The sequence below is a fragment of the Pogoniulus pusillus genome, chromosome 34 (genome assembly GCF_015220805.1).
Source record: "Pogoniulus pusillus isolate bPogPus1 chromosome 34, bPogPus1.pri, whole genome shotgun sequence".
NCBI lineage: Eukaryota > Metazoa > Chordata > Aves > Piciformes > Lybiidae > Pogoniulus > Pogoniulus pusillus.
The window spans coordinates 13233709-13242603 of record NC_087297.1 but is presented as its reverse complement, the minus strand read 5'-3'; the positions used below and the strand labels follow the sequence as shown (position 1 = coordinate 13242603).

Sequence of the window (8895 nt, the reverse complement as noted above, 5' to 3'; positions counted from 1 at the left end):
AACCTGCTCTAGCGGGAGGTGTTCCTGTCCATGGCAGGGCAATGGAACTGGATGAGCTTTAAGATCAATTCCAACCAAACCATCCTAAGAATCTCAGACTCTTGAAGGTCTTTTCCAACCCAAACCATCCTATGAATCTCCCAGTCTTTAAGGTTCATTGCAACTCAAACCATCCTATGAATCTCTGAGTCTTGAAGGTTCATTTCAACTCAAACCATCCTATGAATCTCTGAGTCTTGAAGGTCCCTTCCAACTCAAACCATCCTATGAATCTCTGAGTCTTGAAGGTCTCTTCCAACCCAAACCATCCTATGAACCTCTGAGTCTTGAAGGTCCCTTCCAACTCAAACCATCCTATGAACCTCTGAGTCTTGAAGGTCCCTTCCAACTCAAACCATCCTATGAATCTCTGAGTCTTGAAGGTCCCTTCCAACTCAAACCATCCTATGAATCTCTGAGTCTTGAAGGTCCCTTCCAACTCAAACCATCCTATGAATCTCTGAGTCTTGAAGGTCCCTTCCAACTCAAACCATCCTATGAATCTCTGAGTCTTGAAGGTCTCTTCCAACCCAAACCACCCTATGAATCTCTGACTGCATGTATTTGAGAGGTGTGTATTTGCTGTCATTCCTAGGCAGAAGCTGATTTTTAATTGAGCCTCCACAAATGAACAATTACAGAAGGTTTTAGATGCAAAAGAAGCAATGGAGAAGAGAACTCAAGATCATTTGTTTGGAATTCCATCTCAGTTTGAGTCCCTTTGCACCTGTTCAAGAGGCTCCATTGCTTCATGCATCTGCTGCAGAGTTAGAGGAATGCTGGAAGGAAGGCATTTGCAGTCTAGTCAGGGCTGAATGACCACAGACTTGTTGCTATTCTTGCCACCAGGAGAGAAGAGCTTTCCAAATATTTGTAGCCCACTATTCAAAACAGTGTCTGTGAATCACCAAAATCCTCCAAGTCTGTACCTGAAAATACATGGTGCATTACTCACTGCTCATTACTGGTTAGTCATAACTCATTATCCTCACTTAAAGCTTCAGTCAGCTGAGCAAGAAGCAGAAGAGGCACAGTGTGACCAGCAGCATCCCACAGATAATGATGTAGCACATCAAAAGGAGCCTGAGCAGCACAGGGATGAACAATCCTTCAGCTCAGCACCTGAAAGGGTCCTGCAGGAAGGCTGCAGAGAGACTTTTCATGAGGGTGTCTGGAAACAGGCCAAGGGGGAATGGTTTGAAGCTGAGGCAGAGCAGGGTGAGACTGGAGCTAAGAAGCTCTTCAGTAGGAGGGTGAGGAGACTCTGGAACAGGCTGCCCAATGAAGCTGTGGCTGCCTTCTTTCTGGAGGAACTGAAGGCCAGGCTGGATGAGAACAGGCTGCCCAGAGAGGCTGTGGCTGCCTGGGACTATTCAAGGCCAGGTTGGATGACACCTTGAGCAGCTGAGTCCAGCTGAGAGGTGTCCCTGCCTGGAGAACAGCAACCCCAGAAGGGATTTCCTCAGTGCTCAGCAAGAGCTAAAAGGCCTCTGGCAGGCAAGAGATGGGGGCAGATTCCTGCCAGTGGTGCCCAGGCCAAGGATCAGTGGGCACACATTGGAACCCACACTGGAATAGAAGGAGAAACCTGTTTGCTGTGAGGGTGCTGGAGGCCTGGAGCAGGCTGCCCAGAGAGGCTGTGGAGTCTCCTTCTCTGCAGAGCTTCCAACTCCCCCTGACTATTCCCACTGTGATCCTGCACAAGCTGCTGTGTATGCAGAGGTGTTGGACTGGAAACGATGTCCAGAAGTCATTTCCAAGTGCCTCCATGCTGGGATTCTGTGCTGCTGCTTCTGTATGTGCAGGAAGGGGGGAAAAAAAGAGAAGCTGCCTCATGCTGGTGGTTGGAATTTAATTCACACAGCAATTAGGTTTGAAGCTTAGCTGCAAACGTCCTGCTTCTGATCTTGTGCATGGCTTTTGTTTTACTAAGTGTTTCCCTCCATGTTTGCAGAGGAAAAGAGAGACTGAGGGGGAAGAAAAGAGAACCCACACCACAACCCCGTGAAATAGGATGAATTATTTAACATAATATTAGCAGCTTTTACCACATAATTGTCTGACAATGGAGAGGTGAATAAAAGCAGCTGGAGTGGAAATGAAACTACAGAGTTTGTGAGGAGATAAGAGATGGCCATGAGCTCCTGGAGGAAATAAGAGCCCATACGTGGGGACTCCTCCTCCCTACGTGCTGGAATAGCAACGTTAAGGATGTTTGAAGTCTTCCTTTCAGTTCTCTAACCTCATAGTTATGCTCCAAGCAACATTTAGGGTGATGAAGCTGGAGAGGGGCCTGGAGCACAGCCCTGTGAGGAGAGGCTGAGGGAGCTGGGGGTGTGCAGCCTGCAGCAGAGGAGGCTCAGGGCAGAGCTCATTGCTGCCTGCAGCTGCCTGCAGGGAGGCTGTAGCTAGGTGGGGTTGGGCTCTGCTGCCAGGCAGCCAGCAGCAGAAGAAGGGGACACAGACCCAAGCTGTGCCAGGGCAGGTCCAGGCTGGATGTGAGGGGGAAGTTGTTGTCAGAGAGAGTGATTGGCATTGGAATGGGCTGCCCAGGGAGGTGGTTGCAGCTCCATCCCTGGAGGTGTTTGAGGCCAGACTGGCTGAGGCTGTGGGCAGCCTGCTCTAGGGTAGGGTGTCCCTGTGCACGGCAGGGGGGTTGGAACTGGCTGCTCCTTGTGCTCCCTTCCAGCCCTGACTGATTCTGTGACTGACTCTGCTGGTGGGGTAGCGTCAAAGCGAGGAGAGACAGAGGGGAACCTGCTCCTCCCTTTCTGTTCAACCCAATCTGCTGAGCAGCAAAGGAGCTGCAGGGTCAGCAAGCACAGGGCCTGGGCACCTGAGCCTGGTCCTTGCTGCCAAGGCAGATCCCAGGTCTGCTGTGCAGCAGGCAGTGAGATGCAGCCGGTGGCAATGCCGAGAGCAGTTGGCAGACTCAGGCTCTGAGCTGCTCCTGCAGCTGCCCTCCTGCTTCCCAGCCCTGCAGGCCACCTGAACGCTCTGATGAGCAGAGGCAGTGCTGCCCTTCTTTTACACATCAAGAGCCCTCTCCAGAGCTCTGGGTAGTGCAGCCTTGGTTAAATGAAAAGTGCCCTCAGCTCTTAGCCTTTCCAAAAAAGTTTTGCAGGGCACCTGAGGTATTTTAAGTGGGAATTATGCAGTCTGAGCACTCCACGTGGCTAATTATCTCCTGCAAACCCTGGCCACAGATAGCTGCCTCTCTTGTAATTGCTCCACAGCAATTTACAGGAGGTGAGAGGGGGAGTTCACCTTCTCTCAAAATCCTCTCCCATCACAAATTACTCTTTCATTCTAATAGCAGCTTAGACCATTGATGGACAAGTTTTCTTCCTTACCAGTTTGAAATAACCCAGCCCTTACAGGTCAGGAGCTTAGGCTGAGTTAATTATGCACCTGTAATGATGCAACCAAAGCTGCTGGTTGACTTGACCAACAAATGACTCAAACCCAAGACAGAAATGTACTTCACCTAGGGCACAACAGCTCCTTCTGAGCTGTGGACACAAGAGATGGTCCCCTGGTATCTGACAGAAGGGTTTGATGACAGAGATTCATTGATTGACAGCATGGTTTGGGTTGGAAGGGACCTTAAAGATCATCTACTTCCAATCCTCCTGCCGTGGGCAGGGAAGCTTTCCACTACACCTGGTTAGCCTGGACAAGAGGAGGCTCAGGGCAGAGCTCATTGCTGTCTACAACTACCTGAAGGGACATTGTAGCCAGGTAGGGGGTGGCCTCTTCTCCCAGGCAACCACCAATAGAACAAGAGCACACAGTCTCAAGCTGTGCCAGGGCAGGTCTAGGCTGGATGTTGTTAGGAAGTTGTTGGCAGAGAGAGTGATTGGCACTGGAATGGGCTGCCCAGGGAGGTGGTGGAGTGGCTGTGCCTGGAGGTCTTCAAGAGAAGACTGGATCCACTTAGTGCCAGGGTCTGGTTGACTGGACAGGGCTGGGTGCTGTTGGACTGGATGAGCTTGGAGGTCTCTTCCAACCTGGCTGATTCTATGATTCTATTCTAAGGTTGCTCAAAGCAACCTGGCCTTCAACACCTCCAGGGATGGAGTCATCCACAACCCCCCTGGGCAACCAACCTGTTCCAGTGTCTCCCCCCTTCACTGGAAAGAAGATGAATTGTTACACAGAGAGTCATAGAAACAGTCAGGGTTAGAAGGGACCACAAGGAATGGGCTGCCCAGGGAGGTGGTGGAGTCTGTGTGGCAGGAGGTGTTGAAGCCAAGCCTGGCTGGGGCACTTAGTGCCATGGTCTGGTTGGTTGGGCAGGGCTGGGTGCTAGGTTGGGCTGGAGGAGCTTGGAGCTCTCTTCCAACATGCTGGATTCTATTCTATTCTAATCTGGGGCCTGCTGAGCAGTCTCCTTTCCCCATAATGTACTCCCTGCAAGATATATTGGTTATACAATAAAGTGTTTTTTAATTGCTAGCTTTAGAAATATTTAAGTACCCAATTATTTTTATCTAAAAGACTATTACAGAGGGGGTGGGGGGGAGAGGAGAAGGCAAAAAAAGAGGAAGAGTTAAAAATGGCCAGAGCCATGGCTAGACAAGGATTATGAGTTGCAGGCAAGAGCAGTGAGTCTTTAATGAAGTGTATAAATAATTAGTAGCACACTTTAAGACATTCTTCTCTCTGCTCACAGTACCTGTGCTCATTTAATCCCTGCTGAAAGGGTGCTCATCTCTTGCAGGTGAAGGACAGATGAAGTGATGACCAAGGCAAGCAGCAAAGGGATTGCTGCTCAAGCACCAAAGGCCAAACATCTCCTGCACGTTGACAGCTCAGAGATGAGGCCACCAGGACCAAGTTATGCTGCCCCAGCAAAAGATGATGATAGAGGCTTGGCTGTGGCAGGCTGCTCCCCCAAGGATGTGGATGCTCCACAACCTCCCTGGGCAACCTGTGCCAGTGTCTCACCACCTTCACTGCAAAGAACTTCTTCCTAATCCCCAGTCTCAATCTCCCCTCCTCAAGCTCCAATCTATTCCCTCTCATCCCAGCACTACAATTCCTTGTTAAAACTCTCTCCCCATCTGGCTCCCTCCAGCTACCAAAGTGATCCATGGACTCAGCATTGCTCAGGGGTGAGTTTGAAGAGGCATTTATTCACAACTTGCCTTTTCTACCTTTGTCAAAGGGCAGCAAACAGCTTTGCTGTGTGCCACTGGTGAAATGCAGCTTGCTGGGTTTTATCAGACTGGGTTCCCCCCCCTTGGAATGCTTTAAACCCCTCAAATCTCCATGACTACACAATGCAAAGTCCCTAAGTGTCTTTAATCCTGGGGCTTGCACAAGCAAGAACTGCCTTGCTGGTAACAACCAAGTAGAAGTCCACTCTGTTTGGCCCCCACAGTCTGAAATTGACCCCCCCCCAAAAAAGGAGGATTTAGGTAAAGATAAGACATTTAAAGCCATGTGGGGCTTGTTTAACAGCCCTGCCTTTATTTCAGCCCCTTTGGGAGCTCTCAAATCCCAGCAGCTTTATACACCTGAGGTCTTCTAACCTCTCCCCATGGTGAAGCTGTGTCTGACCTTGTTGGTTGGTGCATAATGAGGATTCCAAACCTTCTTCCCCCCCCGCCTTTGAAATTCAAATCTCCTGTGAGTTCACCTCCACACTGTGTTCAGGGCACTGGAATACATTAACACATCCACCTGAAGATAATTAAAATAAGGGTAGCTTTTTAAGGGTTAAGTATCTAATCTGTTGTCTGAGGGAAACATCTCCCAAACCTCACTGTTAAAAACCAGCCCTCAGTGAGCAATTTGGAGCAGAATAGTTCCTGGGGTTAAAAAAGAACAGGACAGAAGATGGGAAAAGGGATTTTAAAGGAGAGGTTGGCAACTGATGTGTGCTTCTCAGACTCACATCCTGAAGGAGCCACAAGCCAGCTCCAAATTCTGCAGAGGAATGGGCTGCAAAGGAGCAGTTCTCCACTGACCTTAGTATTTACTGTTTGAGATGGTCTGGTCCTGCTCTCTCAGATCTGTTCCTATTCCTTTGTGTTCACCAAGACCAGAATTCCACAGCAGGTTGAGAACCTGATGGAATGTAGTCATCTATGCTCATTCACATTGACCTTACATTGGTGTCTTGCCTGCATCTATAGAATCAGAGCATCAAGCAGGTTGGAAGAGAGCTCCAAGTTCATCCAGCCCAGCCTAGCACCCAGCCCTGGCCAAGCAACCAATGCCCAGCCCAGCTTGCTCAAGGCCTCATTCAGCCTGGCCTTGAACACCTCCAGGGAAGGGGCATTCAGAACCTCACAGAGAGAGTGATTGGCATTGGAATGGGCTGCCCAGGGAGGTGGTGGAGTCTGTGTGGCAGGAGGTGTTGCAGCCAAGCCTGGCTGGGGCACTTAGTGCCATGGTCTGGTTGGTTGGGCAGGGCTGGGTGCTAGGTTGGGCTGGCTGAGCTTGGAGCTCTCTTCCAACCTGCTTGCTGCTATAATTCTATGAACCTTCCTGAACAACTGTGCCAGTGTCTCCCCACCCTCACTGCCAAGAATTTCCTTCTAGTACCCAGTCTAAATCTGCCTTCCTCAAGCTCCAATTCACTCCCTTGCCCCCATCCTGTCACTTGCCTTTGTCAAAAGTCCCTTCCCGGCTTTCTTGCAGCCCCTTCAGATACTGGCAGCTGATCTAAGGTCTCCCTGCAGCCTCCTCTTCTCCAGGCTGAACAGAACCCTCCCAGCCTATCCCCACAGGGGAGGTTCTCCAGCCCTCTGATCACCTTCATGACCTCCTCTGGGCCCACTCCAAAGCATATATTGATACAGAGATCACTTTTCCTGCTTCCACCATATGAATTTTGATAGCATCTGTCCCAAACCCGGGGAGAAAAGCCCTCTGAAGGAGCAGGGAGCTCTGGGTGTTTGTCTAATCACTGCAAACCACAACAACCACCACCAAAACCAAAATCCAAAGCAGAGGAGTGGGGTTTTGAAGTCCCCCTTGACTCATCCTGCAGGCAGCCAGCAGCTACACGTCCCTGCAGCATCCCCAGGTCCCCCTGGCAGTTAAACAGGTACAGAGCCAGGGGAGTTGAACTCCACCACCAGGCACCAGCCAAACTGTCACTGTGCAAATAAGTTAAATAGGTTATGGGAGAGAAATAGAGGAGCGGGGGGGGGGGGGGGGGGGGGGGGGGGGGAATCCATAGTGAACATTGGGCTGCTGTTAGCAGCAGCTGCTCCTGATAAGGCTCAGCTCTAAAACTATTGAATCAGGGAAAAACAGATTAAAGCTGTTGCTTTGATGCCTTAATACAGTATCTATTTAATTTGAGATTACATAGTTCATGAGGCATAAATCCCCCAATATTTTTGTGTCAAATCCTTTAACAGCCTTCAGAAACATCACAGAGTAATTTGTAGAGCTCTCTCTCACCAGCCCTGCTTTGGGATCCCACCACAGTGCAGATGATTTGAGGGGGGGGGGGAGCAAAGAGCTGAGGCAGGGCTTGGATTTGCAGCTCAGGGTGCAAGGTTTGCTCTAAGCAGTAAGTTGTGAGGAAGGGGGCTGGAGGACTGGCTCTGAGGACAAGGATTGATGGTAGAAGTTCAAAGGCATGGGTGGGAGCAGCAAGGATGGATGGGCACATGCTCCACTAATGTGCAGTGAGACTGATGAGGGGATGTGTGCTCCTGTGCTGCTGTACTCGGGAGCATCTACCCCAATCCATCACCTGCCTAATTAAAGAGTGCTTCACTCACAGCAGACCACATCAGCTTGGGGTGAAAACTGAGAGCAGACCTAGGGACCAGTAAAATCCCACCAGAAGGCCCTGCAGAGGCTTTTGTGCAATGGACAGCAGTGTTACAACCACAGGAGCCCAGCATGGTGGGGGCTGGGTGAGACCTCTGGGGAGCATCTAGCCCAACCCCCCCTGCTCAAGCAGGGCACCCACAGCAGCTTGCCCAGGAGCACAATAGTTGGGGGGGGGTGGGGGAGGATGTGGAATGTCTACAGAGAAGGAGCCTCCACAACCTCTCTGAGCAGCCTGCTCCAGGCCTCCAGCACCCTCCCAACAAACAACCTTCTCCTCCTGTTCAGGTGCAACCTCTGGGTTCCAGCTTGCACCAACTGAGCCTTGTCCTACCACTGGGCACCACTGAGCAGAGTCTGGCCCCACCCCCTTGCCCCCCACCCTTTAGCTCTTGCTAAGCATTGCTCAGATCCCCTCTGGGGCTGCTCTTCTGCAGGCTCTCAGCCTTTGCTCCTCACAGAGCTGCTCCAGGCCCCTCCACTGGACTCTCTCCACCAGTTCCCTGTCTCTCCTGAAGTGGGGAGCCCAGGACTGGACCCCATACTCCAGGTGGCAGGACACACAGACAGGAGGCAGAAGGGCAGGGTCCTCCTGCTCCACCTGCCTGAACACCTTTGTGTTTCCAAGAACAGCTCTGCTGAGCATTTCACAGCACTCCTCCTCCTGCCAGGAAGGAAAACCTTGCACAGACACCTTTGCTGTGCTTCGTGCTGAGGTATAGCCTGACCTCTGATGGCTGAGAGTGCTGCAGCTCCCTCCTGGAGCTGAGAACATTCACGGGAGGAGAAAAGGAAAAAAACCTCTTCCCTTGCCTGCTCATTTCTGTAACTGCTTCCTCAAACCAGGCACAGAAAGGGTAAGCTCAGCAGAACTCACTAAGTGAAAAACCACCAGGTGGGGAAAGTTACTCAATACTTGTGATGAAAGATTGCTTCCCCTTTAATCTTTATTGCAGAGAGTTTTCCCCAGCAATAAATAGAGGAGCAGCAGCTCTCTGCTGTTCCAACGTGACAGGAACCATTGGAAGCTCAATGACTGCTCACCTTTTACTTCCC

General features: G+C 50.8%; 1 long non-coding RNA gene across 1 annotated transcript in view; it reads right to left on the bottom strand.

The window, feature by feature from the left end:
• Positions 1 to 705: 705 nt before the first annotated feature.
• LOC135189829 (uncharacterized) overlaps positions 706 to 8895 on the bottom strand; it is a 32974-nt gene continuing 24784 nt past the window's right edge. The window contains exon 3 of the long non-coding RNA XR_010308325.1: positions 706 to 968. This is a non-coding gene — a long non-coding RNA (uncharacterized LOC135189829). The remainder of the gene's footprint in view (positions 969 to 8895) is intronic.